Source organism: Rhamphochromis longiceps, linkage group LG19, assembly GCF_057381845.1.
Source record: "Rhamphochromis longiceps isolate RC_006_pf linkage group LG19, R_longiceps_female_GT1.1, whole genome shotgun sequence".
Taxonomy (NCBI): domain Eukaryota; kingdom Metazoa; phylum Chordata; class Actinopteri; order Cichliformes; family Cichlidae; genus Rhamphochromis; species Rhamphochromis longiceps.
In genome coordinates this window covers 30481452-30503498 of record NC_140575.1, presented here as the reverse complement: position 1 = coordinate 30503498, position 22047 = coordinate 30481452, and the positions used below count along the sequence as shown (strand labels likewise).

At 41.6% G+C, this 22047-nt stretch overlaps 1 protein-coding gene across 2 annotated transcripts in view; it reads left to right on the top strand.

The window, feature by feature from the left end:
- The window catches only part of lg19h14orf180 (linkage group 19 C14orf180 homolog), a 46100-nt gene that overhangs the window by 479 nt on the left and 23574 nt on the right, over window positions 1-22047 (top strand). The window lies entirely within an intron of this gene.

The following is a 22047-nucleotide window of genomic DNA, read 5'->3' as shown; positions in this document are numbered from 1 at the left end:
GGATAGTATAGCTTTTATTTTGGAAAGAGACATTTCTCTGTAATAAACTCTCTTTTCCAAAGATGAGTGATTCCTCAATCAGATACAGGGCTCGCAAAATCGCTAGCCCGACGTCCTGGGGCTAGCGATTTTTTTCAGACGGGCTACCCTGCCCGTCGGGCTATTGTAGGAAGGAAAAATATATGTCAATGCTTTTGCATTCTTTCAGAAATGTAGCCGGGTAATTATGTCATTGGCATCGGTGAGCCACTGTCAATATGTGACATATTGAAATCGCGTTTGAATTTGCGCTTGTTTTTTTGCTTTCACTTTGCAATCGTGCAAACGGTGTATAGAGAGCGAAAGCACTGATCTGTGAGTGATGATAATTTGTGCACCAATTCCTCTGACATCGTCTTATTAATCGTTAGCTTACTATGCAAACATGACAAGTGAAATCTTCCGCAGCTTAAACATGTGAGAGGTTGATCGCGCAGAGCATCGCTGAGCATTGTGTGAGTCCGTGTGTAAAAGCAGCAGGATATATATTTTAGTTCTGCTGAGCCAAATAAGACAGGTCGGGGTGAAGAAGTGACAGCCAAAGAAAAGCTTACCGCAAAACGGAAAAGTTATGACAAATCAGACTATAAGGCAAAAAGAAAGTGCAGCTTTATGGTTTCATGGACAAAAGAATTTCTGTGGCTGCAATATGACGAGCTAAATAACCAGGGCTGCACATAAGTGGTCCGCAGGTGCGCATTCGCTGTCAAAATAAAAAACGCGCACAAGGGTTAGGGTTAAATTTAAAAACTGTACTTTTGAGTTAAAATATATATTTATAATTTTAATAAATGACAAATTAAAAAGGCATGAACATTTTTTTTGTATCGAAAAAATATCGAACCGTGACACCAAAGTATCGAACCGAACCGAACCGTGAATTTTGTGTATCGTTGCACCCCTAATATATATATATATATATATAAAAAAAAAACACCCAGCACGCCCCTGCGGGCGGTTTATCCTTCAAGCTCGGGTCCTCTACCAGAGGCCTGGGAGCTTGAGGGTCCTGCGCAGTATCTTAGCTGTTCCCAGGACTGCGCTCTTCTGGACAGAGATCTCCGATGTTGTTCCCGGGATCTGCTGGAGCCACTCGCCTAGCTTGGGAGTCACCGCACCTAGTGCTCCGATTACCACGGGGACCACCGTTACCTTCACCCTCCACATCCTCTCGAGCTCTTCTCTGAGCCCTTGGTATTTCTCCAGCTTCTCGTGTTCCTTCTTCCTGATATTGCTGTCATTCGGAACCGCTACATCGATCACTACGGCCGTCTTCTTCTGTTTGTCTACCACCACTATGTCCGGTTGGTTAGCCACCACCATTTTGTCCGTCTGTATCTGGAAGTCCCACAGGATCTTAGCTCGGTCATTCTCCACCACCCTTGGGGGCATCTCCCATTTTGACCTCGGGACTTCCAGGTTATACTCGGCACAGATGTTCCTGTACACTATGCCGGCCACTTGGTTATGGCGTTCCATGTATGCCTTGCCTGCTAGCATCTTGCACCCTGCTGTTATGTGCTGGATTGTCTCTGGGGCATCTTTACACAGCCTGCACCTGGGGTCTTGCCTGGTGTGATAGACCCCAGCCTCTATGGATCTTGTGCTCAGAGCTTGTTCTTGTGCTGCCATGATTAGTGCTTCTGTGCTGTCTTTCAGTCCAGCTTTGTCCAGCCACTGGTAGGATTTCTGGATATCAGCCACCTCCTCTATCTGCCGGTGGTACATACCGTGCAGGGGCCTGTCCTTCCATGATGGTTCCTCGTCTCCCTCCTCTTTCTTGGGTTTCTGCTGCCTGAGGTATTCACTGAGCACTCGGTCAGTTGGGGCCATCTTCCCAATGTATTCTTGGATGTTCCTTGTCTCATCCTGGACTGTGGTGCTGACACTCACCAGTCCCCGGCCCCCTTCCTTCCGCTTAGCGTACAGCCTCAGGGTGCTGGATTTGGGGTGAAACCCTCCATGCATGGTAAGGAGCTTTCTTGTCTTTATGTCAGTGGCTTCTATCTCCTCCTTTGGCCAGCCTATTACCCCAGCAGGGTACCTGATCACGGGCAGGGCGTACGTGTTGATGGCCCGGATCTTGTTCTTACCATTCAGCTGACTCCTCAGGACTTGCCTGACCCTCTGCAGGTACTTGGTGGTTGCAGCTTTTCTAGCGGCCTCTTCATGGTTCCCATTCGCCTGTGGGATCCCCATGTACTTGTAACTGTCCTCTATGTCTGCAATGTTGCCTTCTGGTAGTTCAATCCCCTCAGTTCTGACTACCTTCCCTCTCTTTGTTACCATCCGACTACACTTCTCCAGTCCGAACGACATTCCAATGTCATTGCTGTATAGCCTGGTAGTGTGGATCAGTGAATCGATGTCTCGTTCACTCTTGGCATACAGCTTGATGTCATCCATGTACAGGAGGTGGCTGACAACTGCTCCGTTCCGTAGTCGGTATCCGTAGCCAGTCTTGTTAATGATCTCACTGAGGGGGTTCAGGCCTATGCAGAACAGCAGTGGGGACAGAGCATCTCCTTGGTAGATCCCGCACTTGATGGTGACTTGTGCTATGGGCTTGGAGTTGGCCTCTAGTGTTGTACGCCACATCCCCATTGAGTTCCTGATGAAGGCTCTTAGGGTCCCATTGATCTTGTACAATTCTAGGCATTCCAGTATCCAGCTGTGGGGCATTGAGTCATAGGCCTTCTTGTAATCGATCCAGGCAGTGCACAGGTTGGTCAGTCTGGTCTTGCAGTCTCGGCTGATTGTTCTGTCTACCAGTAGCTGGTGTTTTGCGCCTCTGGTATTCTTGCCAATTCCTTTCTGTGTCCCGCTCATGTATTGACCCATGTGCCTGTTCATCTTAGCCGATATGATGCCTGACAGGAGCTTCCATGTAGTACTGAGGCAGGTTATTGGTCGGTAGTTGGAGGGGACCGGTCCCTTCTTGGGGTCCTTGGGGATCAGGACCGTCCGGCCTTCAGTTAGCCATTCCGGGTGTCTCTCGTTAACTAGCAGCTGGTTCATTTGTGCTGCCAGACGCTCGTGGAGTGCAGTCAGCTTCTTCAGCCAGTAGGCGTGAACCATGTCGGGCCCTGGTGCTGTCCAACTCTTCATACTGGAGACCCTTTCTTGGATATCTGCCACTGTGATGGTTACTGGACCCTGTTCAGGGAGGTCGCTGTGGTCTGCCCTCAGATCCTCTAGCCACTGAGCATTGCCGTTATGGGTTGCATCCTTCTCCCATATGCTCTTCCAGTATTGCTCCGTCTCCAGCCTTGGTGGTGCTGTTCTCTTATTGTTCCCTTGCCACTGAGAGTACACCTTTGCTGGTTCTGTGGAGAACAGCTGGTTTATTCTCCTGCCTTCTATCTCTCTGGTGTACCTCCTCAAGCGGCTGGCCAAGGCTGTGAGTCTTTGCTTGGCAGTTTCCAAGGCCTCAGGTATGGACAGCTTGCTGTATTTCTTAGGCACCTTATTTGTCTTACCTTTCTGCAACTCCGTTAGTTGGCTAACCTCCCTCCGTGCTACTTTGATCTTGCCCTCTAGCCTCCTTCTCCATGGAGGGTACTGCCCCTTGTCGCTGTTCAACTTGTAGCCAAGCATCTCACTGATCACTGTTGCCGTATTGTAGATGAGCTTGTTAGTGTCGGTAATCGTGGTTGTAGGTATTGCCCGTAGTGCTGCATTAACATCATCTAGCAGACCTTCTGAGGGTACTTCACGTAATCTTGGTAACCGGCTACGGGGGATCCAGGTTTCAAGCTTGGCCATGATCCTATTTTTCAGGTCAGTTCCTCTCGCACTCAACGATCCTTCTCCTATCGCACTTGGGGCTATGTACCCAATCTCGGGTGATGATATCTCCCCCCTGACCTGGCGTCCTGACTCCTCCTTGCCGTAGCATTTGTGTTGTACCTCGTCAATCTCTAGCTGTGAGAGCAGTCCCTTCTTTCGAATGTTGGAACACTGAGCTACTAGTTGTTTCGCCGTCATTGTGGATGTTGGGTATCGAAGAATCCATAGGTCCCTCATCCTATTCATGTAGCCCCTTCCGCCGGGGTTACTTGCGTAGTAGCATTCCAACAATGCCCTGTTTTCGTCTCTTGCCCACCGATGCCTTCTTGTTCCAGTAGCCCACTTTTCGTCAGGGTGCCCTGGTTCCTCAACACCTGACGCGGACCTTGTTGATCCGGGCGACGTCCGAGCCGGCATGCCTTCATATTTATCTGTCTCGCTCATGTCTGCGGTAGGCTTGCTTAGCATAGGGGGTCTAGCCTTAGGACCCTTACTGGATACAGACGCCCCAGGCAGGAATCGAACTTGCGATCCTCTGTTGCAAAGGCGTGTAGTCTAACCACTACGCTATCCAGCTGCTATATATATATATATATATATATATATATATATATATATATCAATTAAAAGTGCTTCAGAAGTAGGGATGGGAATTGATTCCAATTCCGTTATCGGATTCTCATTGGCTCCACTTTGAGAGTCACCACCATCTCTAAGCAGCCTACTAAAGACATTACATTCATGCTAATTAATTACATGCTATGTGGTCAAATATGTATGCATGTTGGAGGATTTCCCCTCTTTGTTGTGATCAGTGTTGGGGTCATTACTCAAAAAGGGTTAAGCAAAAAAAGTTTTTACACATATTACACACTTTTCTTAAAAGTAATGCAGTAGTTACTTAACTACACCCAGGAAAACGAAATTCATTACACTCCTCGTTTTGTTACTTTCATGTTAATATGTAAAATGATCTGAAACACACCATCTCATAATTACCAATTAAAAATATAAACCTGAGGCTAGCCCCACACACCAACCCAAATCCCAAACCTAATGAGGACACGCATATCTTTCTCTTAGGATTTAGGTATGGGCACAAAGGCGACAACACAAATCAAAGAATAAAAAGTCGCACAAAGAGACTTTAAAGCGACGCGATTCTACAGGTAGAAACATGAACAGGTAGAAACGGAGATTGCAGCCAGACTGCTCGTCACTTTGTTACCTGTCGTAGTTCACCAGCGGCTGACTTCACTGCAAATGACGTCTCACTTTATTTAGCCAAGTTAAACATAACTCTGGGTGCTTGGCTAGCTTAGCATTAGCATGCTGTCTTGTTGTTGTGCAGGTGCTGCAAAAAGCCGAATTTGTGTTAGTAGTATAATACAGCTGTTTCTATCCTAGAGCAGTCTCCACTTTACTATCGCGCTTTCGTCATTTTGTGCAAAAATAAAACTAATGTCTTTACAAATACAGACAACGCCACTATTTTCCTCCTCCGACACACGAACTGAAATCAGCTGATCGCAAGAACCGATAAGAGGGAGGCAGACTAACGAATCCAAGGAATTGGGACTATTGGGAACCGGTTCTTGATTCCCATTCCTACTCAGAAGGCACCAACACACAGTCAAGAGGTCAGTGACTGGAGTTTGATGTAGTGAGGCTTAATAGACCACTGCCTACTACAGCTGCCTGTGCTGGCATTCGCCTTACTGTGGTAACATCCTTTATTATTTATAATTTTCAGCCTTAATGAAATTTAAACAGATGTATTCTGAATAAACCACCGCTGTACATTTGTCATGAAGGCCAAAATTAGATCGCACCTTCACTCTGAGTCACACCTGGGTCAACCTTTCTTTCACTGTGGTTTAGTGCAGTTCCTCACTCAGAATTTGTGTCTCTGAAAGAATGCTGGCTTCTTTCTATATCATAAGACGAGGATTTTTCTGTTACAGAGCCGTAGGCGCTGCATCCTTTCCTTGTGTTAAACCTTAAACTGCAAGTGCTTCTAGTTACTGCTGTCCTTTTATAGCTGCTATGAATCTGAGTCTTTGTAACGATGGTGTTTACACAAGAAGGCTGTGTGTATTCATTCATTTAAATTAAAGTGATGCACACGTAGCCCATAATACAGCAATAACAGTGATTTGCTTTTACACAGATAACAAATGAAACCAGGAGGAGTAATAGCGGAGTCGATGACATTGCTGAGCTTTCCTGATCTTTCAGGATGTTAGCCGGTGTGACAGCGTAAAAGCCCTACGTCATTTAGCACATTATTTCTCAGGTTCATTGCAGTACACATCTACAGTAAGCGAGCAGCTGAATGAAATGCTGGAGACAATGTTATCTGAAATTGAACTCAGTTTTCGAGCATGAAAGTTCCTATCGGGTAGAGATGGGACTGACCCTGAGAGATAAATGAGGCTGCGCAATTATGTGTCTTTATCAGGTTCAGACAGCCCTGGTGCTGGTCATTTGGGCTGTGTCCTTGTCATCATTTCATGAATGGCACGCTGGCCAGGAATTGCAGTGCCATCGTGGCTCCGTGGCACAGCGACAGGAAAGGTGCCTTTTAGGGTAGTTATTCTTTTTATAGAGCATTAAATCACTAATGCATGCTAGATGGGACAATTTAATGTTGGTGAAGGGGTTACACTTGCTTCCCTCACATCACTAAACCATATCAGAGGAGCTTTTTATGGTATGTTGTGTATATTCATATATATATATATATCTCATGAAATACATCTAAAGGATACCTGTTAAAATGTTGAAGCAAGTGATAAATATCATGCACGTCACTGTTGTACCTGTGCTTTCCAATTGGTCTTTTTAAGATTATGATTTAATCCATTGCTACTGACCTTTTGTGCTCAGTAACATGCTCACACACACACACACACACACACACAGTGGAATGGTCATCATGTAGCATGCATGTGATGCGAGCTGACAGTGAAACACTTAGTGTCCGAGAAAAATATTCGGGCCAGTGAGCTGCTCACGCTGTCAGCAGGGCAGATGCAGTGGCAACACTCCTTCCGCAGTGTGTTAGAGCACTGTCCTGGAAAACTAGTAAATGCCACCTGCTCCCGGAAAACAGCAGGTTGTTTGCTGGAAACAAATGACATCATTGAGATGCCAGTGCGGACTGACTGACACAGACGTTTATACTCTTTTGCAAAGATTAAATCAATAATAAGCATTTCACTGCATATCGTACTGTGTATGACTGTGTTTGTGACAAATAAAATTTGAATTTTTAATAGATGAGGACGGCAGAGGATGTGGAGGAGAACCCAGAGCAAACCTGGCTTTTGCTTTCAGCTGATTTTTGATGTACTTTGTGCTGTATTTCCTCATAGTGAAGTGTTCACCTCTTGGCTGCTTTGCTAAAAGTTTTTTCTTTTTGATTTGCACTCTTTAAGTTAAGGTGACAGGCTATTTTTTTCCCCTGCCACTCATTAATTCTATACATCTGAAGGATGAGCTGTGTCAAAAATACACTTGTTCATTTTTGAAACCGTGTAAAGCAGAAAATCATTTGAGGAGCAGCGAAAAAAAACAACACAAAGGCCTATTTATACCGTGGCTCATTTTCCATCAAATGCCACAAACCACATGGGCTTTATCTTCTGCAAAGAAACACTTCTCAAATTACTAATAGATCTTGAGAAAACAAAACCATTCTGTTGGATAGATAAGCTGTGTAATAACCCCGCTTTATTCCTGAGTATCAGCCAAGTGCGTAGACACCATTGAGATACACATAAGCATGATTAGGCAATGAGCAGCTAGTCTTTTCATAACTCGTTTAAGGGCCTCATTCCACTCCAGCTTGTCTTTGAGATAATGTCCTATTTAATTAGAAATTGGAGATATCACATTGTTTTTTAATGAGAGAAGCACTTTTCCAGAGCATATGAGGCATCAGAGGATCATACACAAGAAGGATAATGGCGACATGCGAGGGCTTGAGGGAGTCAAGCGAGATGCATTTTCGCTCAGCTGCTTTTTATTCCCTATTCTCAAAATGCTTTCCTCCAATATACCTTAACATGGAAAGAGGGAGCACTTTGGGTGCAGTTCCATGCAGTGAATGTGTAAAAAGAGAGAAAGAAAACCCCCTGATTCACTCACCTATTTTAATCTCTTTCTAATATCCTTTTGTCTTACATTTACAGAAGTATACAAAAGAAAACACACAAACACACTATAATGCAGTAATTCACCATTGTAAGAACTCCTTTGTGATTTCCTGCTCATCTGCATGGTGGGAATGACATGCAAATGTATTTGTTTGCTTGGAGAGGACATGGTAGGGGAGCGGTGAGGCATGAAAGCTGGTGCTGCACTATCCTCTGCCAGCTCAGTGGCACGCTCGGGGGCTTTGACCTTTTACTGTGTCGGTGTCATGGGGTGAGGGGGTTTAGAAATATATGCTTTTCTTTGACCAGGGGCAACCAAAAATCCACCAACTGTTTTCATTTCTTCTGTGTCCAGTACCTGCTGGAGCCAATGAAAAAGGCCCTCGAGGATTTAAAGTTATATTGGAATTTGAAGGTTGCTAAATGCAACTCACACTGCCGATGCATCTCAGTTAACAAGGCCAGTTAATGACTTGTCAGCTGGCAAAGGTTAATGCATGATGTATCAGTGGAGCAAAGGGTAATTTGTAATAGATACACCTTCTTAGGGGAAGGCATGCATGAATTCATATTCGATTAGCAGGAAGAGCCAAAGTGGAAATCCTTCCAAGAACCTTAGAAAATAAGTCAGCTTCTACATGTCAAATAGGTCCTTTATAATGATTGTAATGTTGCAATCAGCCTTTAAACTCCCATTATTAGCAACATTTATACCATAAACAGGGACTCGCTTAGATTCCACATTCTCAGAAAGAAAGTACAAAGCCTGCTGCCTAAAGAGTGCTTTCCTTTTAGAGCTAAACCTAAAGTGGATATTAAGAATTAAAGCTGAGGAGAAAAGTGTTGGAAACCATAGCGCTGGTCTTCACATATGTGCTGAGATATCGATGCTGTCGACTTAATGAAAGGAATCCTGTCAACGGGTCTGCTGCTAATAAGAACTGCGCTATCATAACTGCGGTGCCCCACAGGCTGCAAAACGTCAATGACAGCATTGTTACTTGAATAAGAAATATCCCTGTGAGCAGCATGGCTTGAGCCATCAAACTGTGATCACTTGTAGTCGCAGGCAGGGAATAGATAAACCAGAGCTGCAGCCCCTGACAAAGTGCTGACAGACGCCACTGCTTTGCTTCACCACACATCCCTGTGATTTGTCACCGCTGTGTCACTGCTTAATGTGGAAAAGAATTATGATTGACACATATCCTGGACAAAAAGGAACAACAAATAATTCTGGACAATTACTGAAAACACATTCATGACAAATACTGAGACCTGACTCACATTTGTTCATTAAGTCGTCTCTTTCATTGTCTGCCGTTCATCACAGCAAGAAAATAATACAGAAACAGAAGGTCAAGGATTTCTAGCCCTAAAATCACTTTTTTTTTTCTATACATCCTTTCTGAGAGTTTCCTTATCTTGATCCCTTCAGAAAAAATCTCAAACTTGGTCCCTTCTTGTAGCTTACCTACTTAGAGACTGAGCGCTGGCATTGTCTCCTCCGGCCACGCGTCCCCCTCGGTAAAGTCCTTCTCTGGAGGGCTGACACTGCTGGCTCTGTTAAGATTAGATTTGAATTTATGAAGATTGCCTTACCTGGTGCACTGCCGTAATCTATGCTGGAGTAGTAATTCACGTTTAGACTCTCATTTCCAATGCAGTCAAGAAGACCCATATTTCACAGTGACAGTGTAATCACAGGTCCACATTAAAAAGTCATTATTGTTTAAAATCGTCGGCCTGACTGAGAAAACACTGACTTTACTATTGTTGTTCTTCCCATTCACTTGGGTGTTTACCCAAGAACAGAGGCCGCTGTGATTTAAATGTGCGCTTACTGCCTTATTGATCACATGAGGTCTTGAACACACACCACTGGATAAAATCATTGTCTGTTGGCTCCACTTGAGCTTTTTTTTTCCTGATTAGCAGGTAATCTCAGTAACAAGCTTTGATCCCTGTAGATTAGCAAAGGGATAAGTACAAACATGTTTGTTCTGATAGCTCAAATGTGCTATAATCCGTCTCTGCTTTATTGCCAAGTGGTCTTAGATGTGAAGGTTTTTGTGTGTTTTTGTGTGTTTATCTGTAATAATACCCAGCTTTGCTTAATGCTTGAGGTTATGTTATGTGGTTTATAAAGTAATGGATCCAATTACTTGTTTTACATCCCAGACACCAAAACAGCCAGCTTATTAAAACAGGCTTTTAATTATTTTTCATCACGTTGAGACTCTGTCTTGTTTTCCAGTTAGTAACTCTCACCAGATTTCGCCTGTAACTCCTGCCTCTCGTTGCATGAGATTTCAAGGTGCTAAGCTTTTCATCTTGATTTCATTGCGTGACAGAGGGAGGAGGGAGTCATTTCTTCCCTATAAGCTGCATAAGTCCTCAGGCATAGTGTTTTACAGTTGACAGATCAACACATGAGACTGGCTTTGATCCTGATGCTGGAGGTCCTAGTCACTGACTCTCCTTCAGTAACAGGTAAAATCAAAGAACAAAGAAACGTTAGACTCGGTTTATTTGATCACGACATTATTGTTCGTCTTTTGAAATCACTCTAAGGGATGTTAACTTATAGAAATTCAGTTGTTGTTAGAAATATTAATGGTAGTCAAGCAAATTTGATTAAATTAGTGATTGTAGTGTTGTTGTTGTTGTTAAACCTCTTTCTGACCTTATCAGGATACATTCACTGGTCCACCATTATTGACCTCCTTCTCCATTCAAGCTTTAATCAGCATGACTTCAGTGAGGATCAATAACTTCTTTTCATTTTTCACACTTTTCACATTTTTTTTACAAATCAATATATGCCTGATGGGTTGTTCTGCAGTCACCCCTCCATCCTCACACCAAGGATGACTAACACTGTCTTCATTTGGCTTTTCCTGTTCGTGTAAAAAATGCAAAGTGAAGTCATTTCTTCTCTTTTTTTCCCCTCTTCAAGAAATGTATTTAATACAAACCAAGGAAATTAAGAGTTCAGATGCAGTGTTAGAACTGAAATTGCTCTGTACTTATGTACAAGAGCGTTTACTTCCTCCTTGATCCATTTAAAGCCATTTAAAAAATGACCCAAGTGCTACGCATGTGTTATTTCAACAATAGAGGGGCAATGTGGTTTCTATGAAATGCATATCCAACCCCAAATCAATGGGGATTACAGAGCCTTTGTTAGTGCTGAAGCTTTGTTTTCCTTCAGATTTATGATCGTTGTGGGGAGCTGGCAGGAGCCTGTGTGATTACTGCTTACACACTGATTTATACCTCACTTTTAATTATCTGAGGGGGTCTACAGCTTGTGTGCCAATACATCCTTTCTTTTGGGACCCGGAGGAGGAAAAGGAGCCCTCTCTGGTTTCCGCCCCCCTGCTTGTTCCCTCTTTCCGTCTCTGGTACGAAACTTAACCAGAGATGTGCTGCACCTCTGGCAGCGTCCCACTCCTCCCCAGAGTCAGGCAGACTGATGTCTCTGACATTCATACACAGTGTGGGATCTGAAAAGAGGCTTAAAGGAAATATGAAGCTGCTGTCCACTGGATATGTAACTGTGAATAACACTCTCCAAAGGCCTATAAATTTTATATTGTGAGAGTCACACAAACCACTTCTGTGAGCCCATCTTCTTTGTAAAAATACAATAGCCAGGTTTTATTCCAACAACAAGCTATTGATAAGGATACTAAGGATTTTGTTTAGACATGATTTAAGAAATCTATTAGATCCTAAACCCAGAAGATGATTGAATAAGAACACAATCAGTGACTGTTTTAGTCATAATAGATGTGTTTATCGTCTAATCCTCCATGTAATATATTATTTATGATGCTGGTGAGACACAAGTGCCATTTTGGTTAGAAGATGTACATTATGATACTAGAAAAAGAGAATCCAGAGACTTGGTCAACCATCTGTTTTTGAATGACACTGGGTTAAAACCAAGTAAAAAAAATAAGTTTGCAAAAGACCAAATACTGTGTTATATATTATTAGAGTAAATTACAATGAAATCTGTGATTTAACCAGAGGTGGCAAAAGTACATACTTTCTTTAATTAAGCAGAAGTACAGATACCTGTTAAAAATAGTCCAGTAAAAGTTGAAGTACTGAAGGAACCTTTTTACTCAAGTAAAAGTGAAAAAGTACAGGCTCTGAAATGTACTCAAAGTAAGAAAGTAAAAAGTAGCTTTTTGAAGGTCGGTTCTACTCTCCATTTTTGTTCAAAGGTAACTGAACATTGTGCTATATTAATATAATACAAAATATTAGTACATGAGATCACAAATATTGTTTGAATTTAAATTTAAATTCTAGTGAATGTACTTCGTTTGAATCTGTTATAGTGGACATAAGCAGTCAAAGGTCATTTTAAAACCAACTGTTTTCTGTTGTCTTTATTGCAGAGGGTGACTTTGCTGACACAACTAAATAGTAAAATGAGCACAGTCAGGGGTTTAAATGGGATTCAGTAAGTAGGGGAACCCTCAGTGTGAGGAAAACACTAACAGCTGCAGTAGATGTTCTTTATGTAAATGCTGTGATCAGATGACCTGCTGTTCTTTGTGGATTTACACAACTGAATTCAACAAGATGTTCACAGTTTCACAAACTGCACTGTTTCTACTGTCTTTATACTAGACAGTACGAAGTGAGTTAATTTACAAATCAGCAGCTTAAATGCAGTTTCATCACTGCTACACTTTGCAGGATGTTTCACAATATAATAGCACAAAACTTATCAAAATCCATCATATACAAAAGCCCGTCCTGTCTTTTCTTACATCTTTCTTCATCTCTGAGTGAAGTCAGCTCTCTTTCTTTTCTCTCCCTGTGAATTCAGCAGCTCGGCCTTTAGCTAGCAACACACTGGGCGACAAACTGCACATGAACAGTTTGTGTGTTTGCTGATGTTTGTTGAGCTGATAGAAACGTTGAATTTGAAATTACCTGCCACTTAAAAAGCTGTCACTCCTTTCATCCTTTGTCCTCTTCCACAACCTCCACCGACTGCACCTCCCGAGTATAAAAGATGATACTGTTAACCCAAACAGTAGAGAGTACAGATATTTGTGTTAAACTGTAGGAAGTAAAAGTCAGAAAAAACAAATACTCAAGTAAAGTACACATACCTGAAAATGCTACTTAAGTGAAGTAACGAAGTAAACTTATTAAAAGAATATGCAACCTCTTAAGAATGGTAAATCATGCTTCAGCAATCCACGCTGAATAACACGCAGTGCCCACAACATCCTTAAAATCGGTTAATAATGTTAAACATATCTTGTGATAATCAAACCTGACCAGCTTCAGTGCAGTTCACAGAGTAACATGCATCTAAGGAGGGCTGATTTCAAGCAGGACTGCTTTGTCTTTGTTAATTATTTTTAATGTCCATCATTAGGAAGTCCCTTGAGGGATGAATCCCATCGTCTCTGTTTGAACTTAATATCAGCAGCCAGGCTGACTGTCCATTAATCCCTCTGTTGTCTCAAAGACGTGCTGAGACCAGCGACAGTCACGGGGCATTAATGAGCTCGAGTTGAAGATTTTATGCACATAAAAATAATACTAATAATAATAATTAACTGGTGCTCGTTTTGTTATTGATTAATTTTCTCAACTTAGGGTCACGGGGAGGCTGGAGCCAATCCTAGCTGTTACAGGACGCAGGTTGGCGACTTAAAACAGCGTTAACACAGATCAATATTCACACCCACGCCATAGTGTCACATGGTGGGTTTTATCTCATTTAACTGCAGTTTCAGTCACAAAGGAAATCAGGAATCTGAAGTTGAAGAGCAAAGCTAAAACCAAGAACATTTAGTCCAATTAAGAAAATATAATATAAATCCATCATGGCCTCTACTTTTAAGAAAAGGTGAAAATTTTAAGGCACAGGATGATTAAAGAAAAATGCTTTCATAGTTTTTGCTGTCTTTAAGTCACTTTTCAATCCTGGCTGCTCCTACCTGAGCCCTGAGCATATGCAGATGACGGGGAGTCGTGGATCTTGCATCGTCATGCGCATCTTTCTCATTTCCTTGCATGAGCCCTTCATCCCATTTCTTTTCTTTTCTCCTGGTTCCTCACCTCAGACCACTTCAATCCTGCTTAAAATTTCATAGCTGAAAATCAATGATGGGTATATCTCCTGATTAGATCTGTGTTCAAGGCTGTGTTCTGTGTGGGCAGGTGAGTCATTCAGGGGTCTCCTCCATATGGGGGGGTCTGTGATGAGATTTTTAAACAGGTGGCGCCCTGATTAGAGGAAAAGAACGTTATACCTCAGCAGAAATCTTTTGCACGTTCTGACCTTGAAAATTGGTTCAGATCACGTATCTTGGTGTCACTGTTCCTTGATGTCCACTCCTGTAGGTGTGTGTAAGAGGTTTGTGGTGAAGGTGTTGGGCAAAGGGGAATAGATGATGTCACATTGATGGATTATTCCTCTCATTGCTAGCTCCAGCGATTAGGTCAGCAGCCCAAGAGACAGCAACACGTCTTTGTGAAATGCTGATGCTAGACTTACTTACTGATTATAAGTCACTGCATCACTGCCAAGCAGATCTGTACACACTCACTGAGTTGCAGTGAATAATAGAATGACTCCACTCAGAGCAGGGGGGCAGCAGACCTCAGAGACCCAGGGTGGGGGTTTTTTTCAGTCAAATCTGAAGATGGCTCTGCGTGCTCAAAGCCCCTATTCTCTCAGCACATGCCTGACTCCTTTTTGTTTCCCTTTGTGAATGAGGAAGTGCGAGTGGCAACAAAGATGCACAAACCGCTCACACAATGTCATCCCTTTTCACAATAATGCTATTCCCCTCTTCCCAGCAGCCCGCTTTCATTTGTTCAGTAGTGAATTCTCTGGCTGTTAAACTGAGGGATTGACTGTGGTGCTTGTCAGGCTTTTATCTTTTGCCCTGATTCATTTTCATTCCCACTATGAAAGGGAGTACAGAGCGGCATCCGGTGCTATTATTTAGTCCGAGACAAGACGATCTTGCATCACAACCCCAACACGTATCATCTCATGTGAGTCATACCATTGTTTATCAAAGACGTTGCAACATTACTGTACTAAGAGAGATGATTGCACTAGAATTTTATGGACTATTATAGTGAGAGCGATGGAGCTGGTGACCACAGAGTAATGACATCCATCTACCCCCGCCGCTGGATTTAACAATACATAAATGTGATTACAGTAGGAAAATGGTTTATTCTTGTCGTATTACTGTAGGAGAATTGCACTATATTTTTCCTGTAATAATGTTTCTCCTACAAAAACAATTTTCTATAAAAAGACCATTTCATAAGTTAAGGGAGGGTTTTTCTTTGATGATGGTCATTTCCTGTTTCTGCTGTTTCCAGCAAGTTTTTATTGAAAAACCCAGTAGGATTTCCTGAAATGGCCACTTGACTTCTTAAATTGTTGTCATCAGCAAAATCGGTAGTTCCTTAGCAGTGCATCCTAGAAATGGTTTGCTTCCAGTGGTACATTTCTAAGCCGCAAAGTCGATCCCAGTATGAATGTGACTTTTCTGTTCCCGTAGCATTCTCGTGAAATGAACTATGACTCATCCAGGAGGTCATAAAATAACCCAGAACAACGTCTGAGGTACTGCAGGCCTCACTTGCCTCAGTCAAGGTCAAAGTTCATGATTCAACAATAATAAAGAGACTGGGCAAAAATGGCATCCATAGGAGAGTCGAACCACAAATGATCCAAAATAACGCAAAGGCTCATCTTGCATTTACCAAAAAAACATCCTGATGATCCCCAGGATTTTTGGGAATTCTGCTCTCAACCAGAAAATCCTGAAGGAATGTGTCCAGCCATCAGTTCATCCCCTATTGCTCAAGAACACTTAGACTATGCAGCAAGATTTTGATCTGAAAAAACACATTGGCAAGTCCACCTCTGGACAGACCAAAAACTAAAATCCTCCACTGTGGCTGAATTAAAACAGTTCTGCAAAGAAAAGTAAGCCAAAATTCCTCCTCAGTGATGTGAAATAGTTTTCTGAACAGAAAATAAAAGGATGCAGCGGAGAGGAACTGCGACTGTAGTAAAAGCCTCGTGTGTAGCACTGGGGCTGCGGCATCATAAAGATAAGAGACAGGTGTTTTCTTTGCTCTCCAGCCATGTGCCACAGTGTTGCCTTTTGTCTACACACACACACACACACACACACATAGACTTCTTTGGATGGATGCATTTTATAGCTTACATCGCAGAGAAATACACTTCTATTTCGCCTGATTGCTGTTGCCTGCTGGGCAGTTATCATGCTATTGTCACTGTTACATTGGTGGAACTAATGGATCTGATAGAAGCGTGTTTGCCGAGCCCGGGACGATGCAGTTATGCATAGGTTTATGTGGCTTTGGTGCAGAGCTACACGTGTTCAATTTTCTAAATAAGTTATGACAAATTGTATAGCTGTTGTTTTTTTGTTTTTTTTTCATAGAGCTGGGAAAAGGAAACAAGTTCATCATATATCTCCGTCATCGTGACACTGGTTCTATTTTATAATACATATTGTATAAATTGACAAATCTCTGCAGTCACATGTGAAGGAAAGACACTGAGGATTTAATAAAGACTCTGCCACCCTCCGTGTTTAAAAGAAGGCACGTCTGCCCTCTTCAGGCTTGGAAAATAATTTGGAAATTAAAAAAATAACTGGGTAATGTAGATGATCCGATTCAACAATGTGTTCCCTGCAAATATCACAAAATCCAATTAACCCAACAGGTGTGGCAGGTGCAGCACTGGGTGTATCACAGCAGGTGTAGCTTTTTACCCCCATGTCTTATTTTTTCTTCCGTGGAAGCCCTGAAGGAGAATATCTAACTGAACTCACCAGGTAACTTATTTGCAATTAGATTTGTTTTATTTGCCCCATTTCTCCCAACCAGCATCTGTGGCTGCTGCTGGAGCCAATTACTACCACTAAAAAAAAAAAAAAAAAGTGCAAAGTAGAAATCTGGTTGTGTCGGGGTGTGAGTGTGTGAAGGAGAGAGAGAGACAGTGCATTTACAATTTGTGACAATTCCCATCCAGAGGCCAAGATTCTCTGGGGGACTCCCAGGAAATTACACCTTGCTCTCATATCATTCCATCTTTCCTGAGCCTGTTGAGCCACCCACTTCCTCACCACTTCCCCCCACCACCGCTACACCTGACACAGTTACTCCACTGCTATATGCCGGCAAAATGTTACAGCGGCCCAGTTTTTGAAAAGCCATTTCATTTTTCACTCTTGTCTGGGTCTTGCTGTAATGGGCTCCTCTCATTCCACATGGTTTCATCAGTAATACACATTCAGAGCAATACTTGCTGGCCTTCTGCGACCTCGGACAGTGGATGCAATTATGACAGGCCTAATGCCCTACCAAACTGCACTTCCAGTCTGCTTTTAGCAGAGCCCTGTGCTGTGCTGCATGTGCACTGTTCAGTTAACCAGCACATGCAAGATCAAATTTAAAAATGACATCATTGTTGATCCAAATGAAAATTGAACATATGAATCCTTGCCAAATCTGAAATACATTCTTCATGATTTCCTACGGGCACGATTAGCAATAGTGAAAATGTTGCATTATTTTATTAATACACTTCAAAAAAGAATATGGGATGGATTTTGCACTTCTTCAATCTTTAGTGCACAATCAGGACAGAGATGTTTGTGTACGATACAGTTTCAAGAGGATGGATGCCAGGATCAGAAATGGGGACTTGCAAGATATTGTTCCCCACAGAGGGTTAAGCATAGGTTGTACTGAGCTTTCCCTTCTTTTTTCTAGTGCCAATGGGGACTAAAACAAGAGGCATGTTAAAGCCTAAAGCCCAGCAGGTGACCTGAAAGACAGATGTTTGGCTTTAGTGAACTGATCAAGTGAGAGGGACACCATGTTTTCCCAAGCCTGGTAATCCTTTGTAAAAAGGTAGAAAAGTGCTCCATCCTTCTCTGCATTACCGTATGACTTTTAGAAGCTTCCAACATTCGTTTTCTCCACTTGAGAGTGCATCATACATTGTGCCTTTATTCTAAAATTCCACTCATATATATGTACACTGTGGGGATGGACATGGGCAGCATCAACACAGGCTGTGGCATTTAAACCCTAAGTGTCCCACCAGCAGCCTGAACTGTTGATAGAAGGCAGGATTAATAATATGATGTTTTCTGCAATAAATTCTGACCCGACCATCTGAATGTTACAGCAGAAATTGAGTCTTATCAGACTGGGCATGTTTTTCAATCTTCCCTTGTTCAAAAGTGTGAAGTTAGCCTCAGCTTTGTGTTCTTAGCTGACAGGAGTGCCACCTGGTGTGGTTTCCTGCTTTAGCCCATTTGCTTCAAGGTTCGACGTATTGTGTTTTCAGAGATTCTCTTCTGCATACCTTGGTTGCAATGAGCGGTTATGTGAGTTTATGATGTCTTCTCATCAGCTTGAAGATGACTGGTTATTCTCTTCTAACACCAACAAGGCATTTCCACCCATAAAACTCTGGATATTTTTTTTTCAGACCATTCCCCTTAAAATGGCTGTATGGGAAATTTTCAGTAGATCAGTATTTTTTAAAATGCATAAATCAGCCTATCTTCAAAGCCAATTATATCACATTTTCTTCCCCATTCTGATGCTCAGTTTGAATGTCAGCTGCTTGTCTTGACTGTGTCTACATCCCTAAATGCACTAAGTTGATTTAATGTGATTGGCTGATTAGAATATTGCATTAATGAGCAGTTGAACAGGTGTACCTAACAAAGGGACCAGTGCGTGTATGTTTTCTGCTTCGGCTTTCCCATCAGCTTTGTTTGTACTTTGTATTCAGCTCTAATTAGCGACATGCTAAACACTTGCTAATTATCAGCCTGTTAACATTGTCTCTGGGAGTATGTCAGAATGAGCTCAAATCATCAGCATGCCCAAATAGCCTGTAGTTTCTGAAAGCTTAGCTGTGATTCTTTGCTTTTTCTTTTCCAGGAAAACCAAATACATCAGGCTGGATTAAAGGGTAATACGTATAAAAGATGCATGCTAACAACTTTGCAGCAAAATTGATTTATTGAGTTTGAACACTGGTGACCGTTTCAGCTGAGCTTTAAAAGTGATACACTGATGGAAAATAATGATGCAAACTTTACAGTTTAGAATAAAATTGACAATAAAACAGGGATGTAGAAATGCATGTAGGGTATGTATGTCACATCAGTGTTTAAATAATTAATGTGAGTTCATGGCTTCCTACATAGTATATCAACACATGGCATACAGGCTGACTCTTTCATTGGTTGTTCTGGATTCTCCATGACTATATGCTTCTACTGTGCCCTTCACCGTACAGCAGCAAGGCATTCGATTTATAGAAAGCAGCATGTGGTTGGGATACATCCTGTAGCGATAAAACCAATATTGCTACATAATTATCATAGATTTTTTTTTACAGTATAACCACTGCACTTCTCCTTGAGGGGAAACTGTCAGGATGTAGATGAATTAGGATTTTATTAAGCTACAGTAATACATTTCTCATATCTACTATTTTATTGTAGGTTGCCTCTATTGTCAAGAGAGCCTACAATAAAACACTAAACGCATCAGTGGTTGCATACTAATTTTATGTGAAACACAAAGCATGTTGTCATGTTGTTTAGCATTAGCATTTTGCTTTATATTTGAGACTTCCAATAATCCAGACCTGCTGGAAAAATATAAGTAAGACGTTATATCTTCTGTGAATATAATATGTTTGTAAAGAAACAAAATATGGTATTAGATGAAAAGTTAAACTAAATTAACCCTTTAAAGCCAGTTGGAGCAGGCACGCTCCGTTTTGCGTAACTATTTTTAAATCCCGGTAGTTAGCGCAATTTTTTTTTTTTTGTTGCATACGAAACCGGAAAAGTTGTACTTACATCTTATGCCATCAGCTAACCCTAACCCTAGGTCACGGTTTCCTTCCACATATGGCTTTGCAAAAATTGCATACAAAGCATTTGCAGCAACAAAAACACAATAATCCAGAAACACGCTTTGCCAATCCAATCAGCTGTTTGTAATAATTCCTACGTTGGAATAGACGTCAGCGCGAACTATCGCATGTCCGCCATTACCTGCGGACATGTGATAGTTCGAAACCGGGCAGGTAATGGCCCTGTTTTACCTTCAGGGCCTTATAAGCCTATACTGGTGTTTTTAAAAGTTATATTCTACTTTATGACTTTCTGTGTCGTTTCTGGGATGCTTAGAACTCATATTGCACTGCTGCAAATTGTTTATTTTGATGCATATGCTGTTTTTTTGCATTATAAAAATTATTTTTCGTTTTTCCTGCAGTATATAAAAATTGGTGTATTTCAGAAAAAAACTATGAAGACACTCAAAATAAATTTCCTGTGGTGGGAAACTATTTTTTGCAACTTTTTTGTATTTACAGTTTTGAGGGATAAACCTCTTAAATTTCTCTAACTAGAAATATATGTTAAAAAAACAAAAACAATTTTCAATTTTTTTGTAGTTTATTGCACTTTTTTGCAATTTATGTAATTACTATGCACTTAATGCATACATATCATTAAAATTTGGGCTATAATGGTTGTATTGATGTATAGTAACTTGAAATGCTCCCAAAAATGGCTCCACAGCATGGGAAAAAAATATAATATAAGTTCTGGCGGACTTAGTTCTATGGTAGGTCTTAAAGGGTTAAAGTTGTACTCTGTTTGGATACCTTTACATAATTCGTTATGTTAGTTTCCTGATGTAAATACTTCCCTTTGCAACTGAAGTCATCAGTTTCCTTGAGCTCCCCTAAAATGTGTAATAGAAATGTTACAGTATACTTATGTTTGATAAATGATTATTTATCTTTCTACAGAAAGAGTGGTTCATAAATAGATGGGTACACTTCATCAGCTGGTCATTAAAACAAATATCAAATCAACTAAACAAACAGCAGCAGTTCAATGCATTTAGGCTTGTAGACAGGTCAAGATGAACTGCTGAAGTTCAAAACAAGCATCAAAATCTGGAAGAAAAGTGATTTAAGGGATTTTGAATGCAGCATGGTTGTTGTATATGTATATAATAATATTAGCACTTCAGAAACTTCTGATTTATTGTTCAAATATGGAGCAAACTCTCTGAGGAATGTTCCCAGCACCTTGCTAAATCTATGCCACAAAGAATTAATGCAGTTGTACCTGAGGAAAGAAGGGAACAATTAAGATTCCTAAATTGCTTCAAAGCCAATTACTGCTATGGCCAACTGAACTAGGTAATGGCTTACTTTTTAACCTGAGGAATTCCCCCAAAAATAAATGTTACACAAATTAAAAGGCTGCTCTGGATATTTATTTCAACTTTTATAGCTGGCACAAATCCACTACCAGCTGTTTCCAGCTAGCCATATGTTTTTCCTCGGCCGAATCTACTGCATGGAAGGTAATTCTGCAGTTTTAGTACATTTTACCTCTGCATTGTATAACACAAGCTCAGCAGTACATCGCAGCACTCACAGGCACAGCAGGTTAGTCTCTATGACTGCCTCTTTGCGGCCTGTCAGAATGAGCCATGGCAGAGAAGGTGGGATTGTCCCACCAGAGATGTATGCATCGGGAAGCTGTAAATCCTCCCCTGCCTTCCATTTGTTTACACCTTCTGTTTCCTGCCAAACAAACTACTAGATTTCCCGTGAGAGTTCCAGACCCACACGCAATGTCTTTAGTGGACACGGTTTTTACAGGCGTCACAGCCAGATGAAAACAGTTAAAACATCATTTTTTTAAAGGTCTGTTTCTTTGGAGCAGGGAGCAAGGCTTAGGTTCAGCTCAGTTAAGATATAGGAGGTGCTTTAAAATCGACATGTCGATGATTGCTGTCATTCCCCTTTGAGTAAACGACCTGATACATTTCAACAACAAGCAATTATGTTCAGCTTTTATTCTAATCCATCTCCTTATCCGTACATCAAAACCTACAACACAGTGCAGGGAGTAGCTTTGAGACAGGGAAAAGAAATTACTGGGGA